This window comes from Triturus cristatus, chromosome 1_1 (assembly GCF_964204655.1).
Source record: "Triturus cristatus chromosome 1_1, aTriCri1.1, whole genome shotgun sequence".
Taxonomy (NCBI): Eukaryota; Metazoa; Chordata; class Amphibia; order Caudata; family Salamandridae; genus Triturus; species Triturus cristatus.
Genome location: NC_140579.1, coordinates 774,687,226 through 774,700,849, shown reverse-complemented (window position 1 = coordinate 774,700,849; position 13,624 = coordinate 774,687,226).

Here is a 13,624-nt window from a genome sequence, read left to right as displayed (position 1 = left end):
CCTCAGCAGCAGAAATAGTTCAAGAAGCAATTAGAAGAACAATTCATCATGTGCCTCATGTACTAAATTATAGCGATGACATCCTGGTATACGGAGCAACCACTCAAGAACATGACAGAGCGCTAGATCGGGTTTGTCATGCACTGACAGAGGCAAACCTCACACTCAACAAGGACAAGTGTGAATTCCACAAGCCAACGCTGAAGATTTTTGGACACATATTCTCCGGAAATGGCATGAAGCCAGATCCTGAAAAGGTAGCAGCGCTAAATGACACACCAAGTCCAGAGGACGTTGGCGACGTACGCTCGTTCCTAGGCATGGCCAGCTACTGCTCCAGATATATACCAGACTTCGCCACAATAAGTCACCCCCTGAGAACGCTCACCAAACAAGGGCAGCCGTTGCTGTGGTCCACTCATTGTGAAGGGGCGTTCAGAGAGATCAAGAAAGCGGTAGAGTCGGCTAACAACTTGGCCTACTTCAATCCAAAAAAGAAGACAGAAATCACAGTGGACGCCAGCCCAGTGGGGCTAGGAGCCATCTTAGCGCAATATGACAGAGAGGAAGACCGACGGCACATTGTAGCATATGCCAGCAGCAGTCTAACAGACACAGAGAGAGCATGCTCCCAGCCAGAAAAGGAAAGTTTGGCTGTCATATGGGCGTGTGAACATTTCCACATATTCATCTTAGGAAAACACTTCACCCTGGTCACTGACCATCAGGCTCTGATCACAATCTTTGGAAACCCTCGAGCAAAAATGCTGTCACGGATAGAGAGATGGGGCCTCAGGCTACAAGAATACACGTACACCATCATACACAAGCCCGGAAAAGCTGAAAACCCAGCCGACTATATGTCCAGACATCCGACCAAGACCAGCCGATGCGAGCAATCGATTGCGGACGAATACATTCACTTCGTGGTAGATCAGGCTAGACCCCTTGCAGTTCCGCTGGAAGCCATCTGCGAAGCGACCCAATCTGACGTCACCCTACAAGAAGTAAAGAGCAGGATACAAACGAACAGCTGGCGACAGGCGCAAACAAAGGGACAAAATGACCAAGAGATGGCAGCGTTCAAGCACTTCCACGAAGAACTGTCCATAGCGACCAATGGTCTCATCCTAAGGGACACGCGAATTGTGATCCCACGACAACTAAGACAAGGGGTCATAAACCTAGCACATGAAGGACACCGGGGCATAGTAGCAATGAAAAGAGCACTCCGCGAAAGAGTCTGGTTTCCAACACTGGACCAAATGGTGGAAACAACACTGAAGGACTGCCCACAATGTCAACTGGTGAGCCGTCCAGATCCCCCTGCACCGCTACAAATGTCTCCACTACCGGAGGGCGCCTGGCAACACGTTGCCATTGACTTCTTTGGGCCATTCAAGTCAGGCCAATATGTGTTGGTCATCATGGAAGAATATTCCAGATTCCCCATTGCACAACTATGCACCTCCACGAAAGCATCCAGCGCCATATCAATACTAGAGGAAGTCTTTGCTGCGTGGGGCATTCCTCAAGTGGAGAAATCCGACAACGGGCCCCCATTCAACAGCCACGACTTCGCCGACTTTGCCCAACACCTCAACTTTAAACACCGGAAGATCACACCACTATGGCCCCAGGCGAACGGAATGATTGAACGTTTCATGTCCACGATCAAGAAAGCAATACAACAGGCAGAACTCACTCGAAAGAGCATCCAGACAGCACTGAACGAGGTACTAAGAGCCTATCGAAACACACCCCACTCCACCACGGGCAAGTGTCCAGCCACCCTCATGCTAGGACGGCCCGCGCGCACTAGACTACTAATGATAGGTGTCCCCGCGAGTGAACAATACCCCGACTCTGACCATGAGGAGATTGCAGCCACAGACAGGCTGAAGAAAGAGAAAATGAAGGACTACGCGGATGAACGGCGACATGCCTCTCCCACTGAGAACCGAGAAGGAGATTGGGTGTTAGCGCGACAAGAGCAACACCGAAAGACTGACTATAGATATCACTAAACTCCACTGAAAGTGGTGCAACAGAAAGGAACTATGATCACTGCGGAAACTGACGGAAGACGAGTTACCAGGAATGTGACATATTTCAAGAAGTGCAGCCGAATGTCAAGGAACTACTAACTGAACTGCGAGTTGAGAAAAGAGAACCAGAGACAACGCCCCGCTGCAGTCAGGCACTGATGGAAATCACTGGCGAACATGAGCGAGGCAATACTGATCATCAATCACGCCCCAAGCGGACCATTAAGAAACCATCTCGCCTGATTGAAGAACTGTAAAGTTGAAACTGTCTTTTCTTTTGTTGCTTCTATTTTGTTTGTTTACAGGGGGGGAGATGTAATGATGCACCCTTTCTCCTTCCCTCCCTCCGAACAGGGAGAGAGAAAAAAAAGGTGGGGGCTGCGGGAGGAGGAAGTGCTGCATGGCAGTCACAGAAAGAGCCCCCGCGCCCCAAAAACAGCCCCACACTACCCGTCTCTCCCGAAAATCACCCATCTGCAACCCAAAAGGCCACCCAAAGGACACTCCCACCAAAACTCGGTCATTTCGTGGAAAAATCCAACCCCCGCCTCACTGATTCCATCAGAGCTCAGAGAGGGGAAAAACATGTTTTGGATATTTTATTGCTCAACCAGTTTTCATCACGAACTTGCTGATGGTACCAGCACATGGAGTTTTCCTGATGTTTCAGTTCAAATGCGGGAAGACCAGATTTAAATGCCAGGGTTTTTTATTTGTCTTATACCATTCAATTCAGTCACAATGCTTACTCAGCTCTCTGTTGCAGTGGTTTATATTACTTGCTATGAGTGTTCAGGGGGAAAACAGCTCCCCTTTTCGGAATGTCCTTAATACATTTTTACTAGTTAAAATAATAAATGTAACATAGCCTTGGGCAGAGACCATGGCGCTATATAGAAATTAAGTGACCTGATTTCTTTTCCATGGACAACCGGGAGACAACGTAGGTGTTTTTTTTCCCTGTGATAAAGTTAGTTTTAGAACTTACAAACCGCCCCATTTATTTTTAGAAAACAATTTAAATCGCATTCTGTATTTTTGGGGGAAATTAAGCCTATTCTTAGGTTTTATACATTAATTAAAATGCTAAACACGGTTGGTTCATCTTAAGTCTCGGCTATGCCCAATTGTTTTTTATTATAAACAAACATTTATAAGAGTTATACAGTTGAATGTGATGAACTGTGGCTATAACAATAGATATTTTATATTATCGTATGTTATATTGTAATATTTCAAGTACAATGTGCCGTACCTACTGGGCAGTGCATGGGGGTTCTGCATAAGGGGGTGGGTACTAGTTCCTGCTTTTATTTGCAATTTCATATTTCTTATATCTGGTTTACTGCACCTCAACTTTACAATTGGAACATTTAGGGGATATTTTCACAGCTCTTAGCACAGTATGCATTTGGAACTTTGTTGTTGACCTGCTGTAAACGGCACAGTAACTCTGGCTTGTTCTTAGCAGTCATCTTGGGCAGCAGTTGGTGTCTCTTTTTGAGACAAAGACTGCAGGCACCCGCATCTGCTTTTGATGGGAATTGATCTTGAGTCCTGAGCCATCAAAGGGATCTCTAGTGAAGCGCAGCGTTCGCTGACTCTCCGTTTAATCTTGAGCCAGTCGTGCTCTTCCAGTTTTTAGGTCTCGCCTGAGCCGGCGCTTGCGGTGCTCTGCTGCGAGACATTTTGTATGTGGGATTTTCAAAGTGCTACCCACAGAGTTTTGCTTGCCTAAAGCTTGAGTGCACGATCGCGTGCACGTGCACAGCTGGCATCTAATGGCTCCTCGGCTCCCACTCCCCCCTCCCTTCTCATTAGCTTTATAGATTGAGGCTCCTTTGTTTGTATTACCCCCTCCCTTCTCTCCCCTCTCTTTTTGCACTACCCCCTCTCTTCTACTCAGCTTCCTTGAGGCTCCTCTGATTGCACTTCTCCCTCCCTTCTCTCCCCGCTCTTTTTGCACTACCCCCTCCCTTCTATTTGCGAGCGTTATGGAGGAACCAGACAAGAGGCGCCACTGGGGGAGAAGGCAGACAGAGCCATCCTGCATGATTAATGCATTTGCATTTCAATGTTTGTTCGGGCAAAAGGCCCCACACCCACACATCCTCCTAAAATGATCTTTCCAGTCTGATCGAAGGGTTTTTACATTTAAATACAAACATTATGGACCATGCCAAGTATGTACTTTTGAAAGGTTACCACCTTGGCCAGTATTGTTATCGGGCTCACATTTCATCCACAGTCAGGTGCGCTTATTTCAAGCTATCATAGAGGTGGCCTTACATTACGGCTAATAGCCAATTGAACAATTACTAAAAACATATACACTACCCCCTCCCTTTTCGTAATCTTCCTTGGGGCTCCTCTGCTTGTACATCCCCCACCCCTAAACGCACCTTAGCCCTTTTTTTTTTGACAATGTAACATTTGCGAGCGGTACGGAGGAACCAGACAACAGGCGCCACTGGGGGAGAAGGCAGACAGAGCCATCCTGCCTGATTAATGCATTTGCATTTCAACATTTGTTCGGGCAAAAGGCCCCACACATCCTCCTAAAATGATATTAACAGTCTGATCGAAGGGTTTTTACATTTAAATACAAACATTACGGACCATGCCAAGTATGTACTTTTGAAAGGTTACCACCTTGGTCAGTATTGTTATCAGGCTCACATTTCATCCACAGTCAGGTGCGCTTATTTCAAGCTTTCACAGAGGTGGCCTTACATTATGCTTATAGCCAATTGAACAATTACTAAAAACATATACACTACCCCCTCCCTTTTCGTCAGCTTCCTTGGGGCTCCTCTGCTTGTACATCCCCCACCCCTAAATGCACCTTAGCCCTTTTTTTTTTGACAATGTAAAATTTGCAAGCGGTACGGAGGAACCAGACAAGAGGCGCCACTGGGGGAGAAGGCAGACAGAGCCATCCTGCATGATTAATGCATTTGCATTTCAATGTTTGTTCGGGCAAAAGGTCCCACACCCACCCATCCTCCTAAAATGATATTTCCAGTCTGAACGAAGGGTTTTTACATTTAAATACAAACATTACGGACTATGCCAAGTATGTACTCTTGAAAGGTTACCACCTTGGCCAGTATTGTTATCGGGCTCACATTTAATCCACAGTCAGGTGCGCTTATTTCAAGCTTTCACAGAGGTGGCCTTACATTACGGCTTATAGCCAATTGAACAATTACTAAAAACATATACAAAATTATTTACTGCCACACACACACCATTACAGAGATGCAGAGTGAAAGGAACATTGTTAAGAATGTGCTTTTTCCATCGTGTCTCAGTTTCCAGCGTGTCTCCAGGGGATGTTCATTCACCCCACATTCGGAAGCAGTGCGGGCTAGGCGCCATTCCTTTGAAGCGGTGTTCCTGGTTTTATTTCAAGGAACCTCGAAAGTTATGTCAATAAAATCTTACCACGGAGAAACGCCCCACAAAACTATAGTCCTCGCAAATCCAAACGTGACATTTATGTCCCATGGAAATTTAGACATCCCCGAAACATCGTCCCATAGCTTAGGGAGCATAATTTAAAATTGTAGTGCATCCTTACCTGCAGCAATGTGCCGCTTGCGTACTGATTAACTCAGATTTGGGAAAATAATTGGCGGGCGGCAGGATTGATGCTGCTTTTACTTCGCGAACAACGCGTGGCCAAATTAGCAGTGCAAACACCGCTGGTTCAAGAGTAGCCGAGTCTGCACCACTCACTACGCAGCGATTTCATTGCCTTACTCGGCAGTTCATCACGAGCTACCATGCAATCAGTGAAGAATGCTCAAATTGTTGTGAATATGTACGTGTGACTGAGCAGCATGACCAGCCTGTGTCCTACTGAAGTGGCCCAACTGTCTGTATGTCTTGCTACAAGCGAGCACGGTGGTGTGCCTGGTGCTGTGCTTGGCTTACACTCCGCTCTTTACCATTCTAATGGTTACAAATAATGAAAGGCTCGAGTTACGTAACAAAGGGGAAATATGAGCCATGTGGACTAATTACATTTAGACTAAAACACAACATGTTACATTAAACAGATTGCTTAGGGACTAGGAGCCCTTTTTGGACAATGCAAGATTCTCTAGCGTTACAGAGGGACCAGACAAGAGGCGCCAGTGGGGCACAAGGCAGACAGAGACATTCGGCATGATTAATGGGTTTGCATTTCAACGTGTTACCGAGAAACAGGCCACAGGCGCCAGGAGAGCACAACCCACAACAACAGATTCCTCCTTAACTGAGCAGAGTGAGTTTACATTTAACTCCAAACATTCAAAACCGTAAGAAGTATGGACTTTTTCGAGGGGGCAAGGTTGGACAGTATTGTTAGCGGACTTACATTTAAGCCTCAGACTGGGACGCTTTTTTCAGCATTTCACATTCTTGTCCAAACATTATAGCTTTTAGCCCCCCAAAAAAATGACAACGACAGATATGAACATTATTACTGCCGCACAATCTAAAAGGGTTTTGGGTGATGTTTTTGAAAACTATAGCGGCGCAGACTTTACACATCACACACTACACTAACTTATTGCCTCGGACATTCTCGTTTTCCGCTCGACATCTCACAGCACTTACAAATCTATCCTTTCGTGTACTCTTTGGACAGGTGGATTTCGAACACACAAGCACGAGGACGAGTTTTAATGCACGGAGAGGAATTCACTTGCTTTGATTTGGTTACTCTCTCGGTAACACGCTCTACACTTATCAACATGTGGTTCGTGTATTATACATGTAAAACACTATCTGCATTTGACGCTTTCCTTTGTCGATACACACTTTGGTTTGGGTACACATTTTACCACTACTTCTCGCTAGGCACACTATTGTAGTTCGACCACTAGCTGCTTTGCCTACAAATCGCTCACAGGGTCCCTCGCACAGGCACCATCGCATAGGCTACCTCCCAACAGGTTCGCTTACACAGGCTAACTCCCACAGGGACCCACACCCTCTCACTGAAGGACTCACTCACAGACACACTCTCACACTAATTGACTCACTCTCACTCACTCACTCGCTGTCTCACTAATTGACATAATCGCACTGGCTCATTCTCATTGGCTAACTCACACGGACTTACCTAATCTATCGCTATTTGACTTACTCTCACTGCCTCAAACTAGCACTATTTGACTCACTTGCACTGGCTCACTCATTGGCTCACTCTCAACGACTCACACACTTGCTAACTGGCTCTGTCAGACGGACTCACTCTAGCGCTAATTTACTCATTCACACTGACTCACTATCTCAGTAATTGACTCACTCTCACTGGCTCACTATATCACTCTTTGGCTCACTCTCACTGACTCACTCGATCACTATCACTGACTCACTGACTCACTCAGGAAATTACTCAATCTCAATACCTCAAAAGTTGACTCAGTCTCACTGACTCACACTATCAATAATTCAAACACTCGCACTGACTCACTCTCACAGTAATTGAGTTACTGTCAATGAGTCACTCGCTCACTAATTGACACAGCCTCACTATCTCGCTAAATGCCTCACTCGCACAGCCTCACTCTCACAGAATACATTGGCATAGCCAATAGGTCTCGCCTTTGGGACCTTATATGTGTTTAGCCATGCAGCAGTTGATGTTGTTGCACCAATGATATTGTGCTGCATAACTAAATACTTATAAGGTCCCAAAAGCGAGACCTATTGGCTATGCCAATGCTTGTTTTTTTGGTGGGCGGGTGGGGTACGGGGTTGGATTGCAGATTCAGGCACTCTGTAAATTAAGTGGAGTTTCTCATAGGTGTGGTTGTGGCATTTGAGCTTCTCGCAGTTTGAAGAGGGTCTCTGACTTAAACTGAGCAGTGCAAAGGGTCTGTAGCCGGCAATTAGGGCGGCACTGCCACTACTAGGGAATGGTATTGCAAATCTGCACGGAGGTGCTTACACCTCCCTGGGAGTGACCTTCATACTCTGTAGAATTAGATTGATTTAAACATCAGACAAGTGGTGATCTTAGCCTGTTTTTTTATGGACTGTTTGTGGTATCCATACCACTTTTTCATCCAAAATTATTTCTGAGATCCAAATAGGTCAATAGCCTGACTCAAAACTACAGGGTGCATGTCTATTCTGCCGACACATGTTTCGCTCTGGCTGTTCCAGCCATAGAGATTTTTCAGCGTTTTACAGAAAGTACGGCTAACGCCATGAGAATGAGATGTGTACCTTTAACACTCTCATTTAAATTAGACTCTGAGTGATGTTTGTCTTGGGTGTATTTAGATGCCAAACTGCTTGCCACTTAAAGCATTGAGAGCCTTCAGTAATAGGTTGTCGTTTAGTGAGACAGCTGCTGGAAGTTAATGGCTGTGCAAGAAAGGTCCCGTAACTTGAAATCAGTAAGAGCTTCTATAGGAAGGTGCAAATTATGGAAGGGTGGTTTTGATCTGACTTTGGAATAATTTTTAGGAGACCAAGGGCCCGATGTAGGTGGCTAAATACTGATCGGTAACCCCGAAATTCGGTAAATTTCAGGGTTACCGGCCGGTATTTAGCCATTCCTAATGTAGGTGATGATTCGGTAAATACCGAATCGGTATTTACCGATTTGGTATTTACCGAATCGGTAAATGCAATGTAGAAAGCATATAAAAGAGTGCTTATGTGCTTTAAGAATTCATTAATTACCATCAACTTCAAATTCAAAATTCACTTTTGCATTTTTTTTTTAAGTGCCATGTGGCACACATCCATGCCCTTAGGGCATGTATGTGCGCCACATGTGCACACAGGCACATTTCAGGGGTGCAACAGGGTGTCCTTTGGACACCCTGGCACCCTTGAAATACCTCCCGGTATTACCGATTCGGTAATACCGAATCGCTAATACAGAATGGCTTTACATTCATTCATATGGGCCTCCAAGCCCATAGGAATGAATGGGTAGGTATTCCTTATTACTGAATCGGTATTACCGATTCGGTAATAAGGAATATTAAGGAATCAGTATTTTTTACTGATTCATTAGCTACATAAGAAATACTGATTTCTTAATACTGAATCGGTAAAATTTGGTATTAAGAATTTGGTATTTATGGATTATCTACATCTGGCCCTAAGTGTTGTGTTGTGTAAGCTATGTAGAAGCAAATTTTCTACTTCTATGTTGGCGAGCACCAGAAATTGCACTGCAAGTTCAAAGTCATCAGGATAGCTGTGTTATATCTAGAAGAGCGGGAAAGAGGGCTGGACCCATCAAGGGAGAAAAGGTGCCATCAGACCAGACTGAAGCAGAGAAGAACATTGAAATCCAACATGGCTGCTTATCCTCCAATATTAACCAAACTACAGAGTCTCTCAGCCTGTGAATTTCCTCCAGTTGTCACGTCCATACTTTGCCCTCATTAGAATGGCTAAGAGTAAAATTCTAGAAATGTTTTTGAGCCATAAAAAAACATTGTGGGTCTACAGTCCAGCCACATAGCGGTCAGTGAACTCAAAACAATGTTTACCAAATGATGGTGCTGATTTGGGGGCAAGCCAGGAGATGGGGAATTGCAGCTGCTTGCCTGGGAAAGGATGTTCTCCCCCCAACCAATCGCTTTAAGGCCATTTTAGAGCATAGTGAAGCCATAGCAGAGGGATGTGAAGATCTCCAAAGTGAAAAACGGAAGCTGGCGCAGTCAGTAGCAATATGCACAGAAAATGAAATTTTAGGCATTATCCATACCCAAGCAGTTGCCATACTGCACTTAAAAGAGTAGGTAGGAAAAACGAAAGATGGCAAAATATGATATGAAGAATTTTACATCGCTAGGAAAATAAACGAGCACAGAAATTGTGTCCTTCCAAGAAAGGCTGTGAGCCTAATTCCAGGGCATGTCAAGGGTGAATGAACCAAAATGTTGAGAATTTGAGGTTTGCCAAAAAGCCTTCAAAGTATACCAATAAAGAGGTGTTCATTTTTTCTTGCAGAACACAGGAAAATACTCCGTTAGAAACCAACAGCCCAAGACCAACCATTAAAGATGAACACATTATGAAAATATGGCACATACAATTAAAAACAAAATTGTGCACAGAAGAAAAAAACCCTGTAAAAGAGAATTCAGAGCTACCCTAATAAACTAAGGGCATGGCTAGACAGACAAATGTCCTCGAATCATATGACCATAAAACCTTAGAACAGCTCAAAAGATTCAGATTAAGGAGTGGTGGAATAGGCAAGGACTGTGTAGTGTCAAGTTTGCAGAAATGCGAATCTCACACTTTTCCTGAACATTATTAAAAACCCGACACAAAAATGCTGTACCCTGAACAAATTTGCTGACCTGCCCAGTCACACATTCTGTGTCTCCAGATGTCTTCAGTGTCCAAAATAGAAACGTAATACTACATCTTGGGGCGAAGATGTGGCAATTCTGTTGTAGAAGGAATATTTTTCCATTTGTGTCTCTTCATGCCAAATATGGGTCCAAAATATGATACTTCATTTGGGAGTTTAGACATGACAGCCTTCGTGCAACAGTAATGTCCTAATCCTTTCGAGAACATTTGAGGGCAGAGAGGGCTCTTAGCCTAGCAGTCTATTACCCTTTAATCACATATCATCTCCTCTAAAACTTATACCACCTTATACACTAGTGTCCAGGCTTAGTGTCTTGTAGAGAATGTTGACATTTTGTACTTACCTTACATTGCAGCCTGTAGTGTGCTTCTGTTTATTGAAGTGTGGAAGGGATGTATTTTTTTAATACTGGATGTACTGAAAGGCTGAAGCCGAAAGGGATTGAAAATAAACTCTAAACTTGCAGATAACATATTGCTGTTAGGGTGAAGGTTTACGGATGTTGTCTCTATGTCTCCACTCCATATGGGTTAGCAGTTGTTAAATGCAGTGGCTTCAGGGCGTTGGAGGCAGATCAGTAGGGGGGTGTCACGGTACTCTTATGAATGTGCACAACCTGTAGGGGTGTTGTTCGACCTGCCCTGTACCCTTAGGGGTCTATTACGATGGCGGGCGGACATAGTCCGCCTGCCACTGTAACGGAGCACGGGACCGCCAGCCGAATCTGCGGCGGTCCTGCCATGCACATTAGGATGCACCCGTCACACTGGCGGGCGTATCCTGTGCCTCTTCCATTGCGGGTGGATCCGCTGGCTGCAGACCTGCCCGCAATGGAAAAGGACTGTGCACATCATTGCCAAGCACTACATGGCAGGCACCACGTGGTGCCTGCCACGTAGTGCATGGCAATGAGGGGGGGTACCATAGGTACCCTCCATGTGCACCCCCCACCCCCTTCCCCCTGGGGGCCCGCAACGGAGCCACAAAGCAAAGACCGTATGTCTTTCCACGGCGGCAACACCGCTGTGGAAAGGCATACGACCGCCAGCATTGTAATATGGATGGCGGTGTCTTTCAGACACTGCCACCATAAGCAGGCACTTTCTCGACGAGCTGACTGGCAGAAAAGCGGCAGATGGTCTTTCCGTCTGCCGCGGACCCCCCATCTATTATAATATTGCGGGGGGGTCTTTGCTGTGTGGATGGCGGGCGGATCGCCCCCGCCGGGCCGGCGGTGACTACCGCCAGCCCGGCAGGGGCGATCCGCTCGCCATCCTAATGGGCCCCTTAGTGTCCTGTACTCATCTGTGCGCTGTATTCCTCTGCGCTCTCCGGTTGGTCCATTTGTCTTACAGCAGCCCCTTTACTTAATGAAATCTGGACATCCGGACTCAGAGTCGGAATTGCAGGCTTGCGCTGCACCATTCGACTGATTTCTTGACTTTATTCTTCAAAGGATTACATTTCTTTCAAATGGAGTCTGTGCCCCCCCCCCCTGTGCCGCTGCAATCGATCTCTTCCAATCACTTGCCAACTTCATATTGGAAAATTCATAGAAGATTTATTTGGGGTCTACTAGATTTATAGTGGGGGCTGCTAACCTTGGGTGTGGAATAACCGAGAAACGGGCTGACACATTTCAGAAAACTTCAGTTCTCTCTTAGAGCAAACTGGGCTTTTAAATGGACTGAAATATAATGCTTCTTAACTTGTTTATCAAACACATTCTAATGCACACATTTTCTCTTAAACGCATGCACCCAATTTATACTCACACACATATTTCTAGTGCGCATACTTTCAGGCACCCCTCCCTTCTCTCACACACAGTTTCACCCTTACAGACACACACTCTCTTTAAAGCTCTCTCACGCACACTCTCAGCTTGCCCTCTCTGATACATTTCATCACCAGTGACCCTCGCCATTTTGAACAGATGAAAGAAAACAATACCTTTTTTATTTTTCATTCTCCCCATAAACATGTTGCTTTAGGCAACCCCCAACTTTGGAAAGAATTCCTTGTTAAAGAACAGTAGATGTTGCAGTACCCAGTATAATGTGCTGCATGGCTAAATACTTCTAAGGTCACAAAGGCAAGACCGATTGCATTGCAAATGCTTGTTTTTATAGCTGCCACATGGCCTCATCATGTAACACACATTCAAATTACAATAAGAGCCCTATATATTCTGGCCATTTCTTTCTCCTTTTATAAGTATAGGCCAGTATATAGGCTGATCAGTCATTGCATTGAAAGTTTGTTGCTGAATAGCATTATTTACTGAAACCATCATGGAGCATGCTTTATTTTTGTGGCTTGAGAACCATATGTGTGGTGTTTCGTGGTAGCTCCATATATGAACTGGTTCACTTGCAAAATATCAAAACCCTTAATATCGTGTTAAAAAATATTGTGTCAAAAACATAGGCCACAAAAATATTGTTTTCCTGTACTTAGAATGTAAATGACAAAAGTATTGAAAAAATGTTGTTTTACACTAATATCAAAAATATATATAAAAATATTGTTTTTTAAAAACATAGTAAAAATTAAATATTTTAACATATAACTATAATATAATGTAAATTAAATATATTTAAACAATATAAATATATATAAATATATACTTATTTAAACAAACACACATGTTTTATTTAGACATCAAATTTAAAACTATAATTAAAATAATAATTTTAATTTATATTATCATTTTTTGAAAAAAGTATAATAATATAGCAAGTAGTTATATATATATATATATATATATATATATATATATATATATATATTACCTACTGGCGGTCGCCAGTAGGTAGTTATAGTTAGGACCGTGTTTCCATAGGAAATCTCAAAGTTCTATTTTGAATAACTTTGGCGCCGGTTGACGAATCCTCGCGAAATTTTCAAAACTAATGGGGCGCTCCGCTCCGCTCCTACCTTGAAAGTTTCGGGGTGATTCGTCAAGCGGGGGCCGAGAAAAAAGGGGGGTCCCAAAACGCGTTTTCCCCATGCATATTTCCATAGGACCTTTAGTCCGAGCTACAGCCCGAACGGCTGAACAGAATTACTTGTAATTTGGCAGAGAGGTAGTCCGTAGGTCAAGGATGTGCCTTTTGTAGGTCTGGTGTAAATCTGTTCAGTAGTTCCTGAGAAAATAGCATTTAAATCAATATATATATCTGTAAGCGCGCTCCGTGCGCTTACGGTAAGCTTACCGTACGCG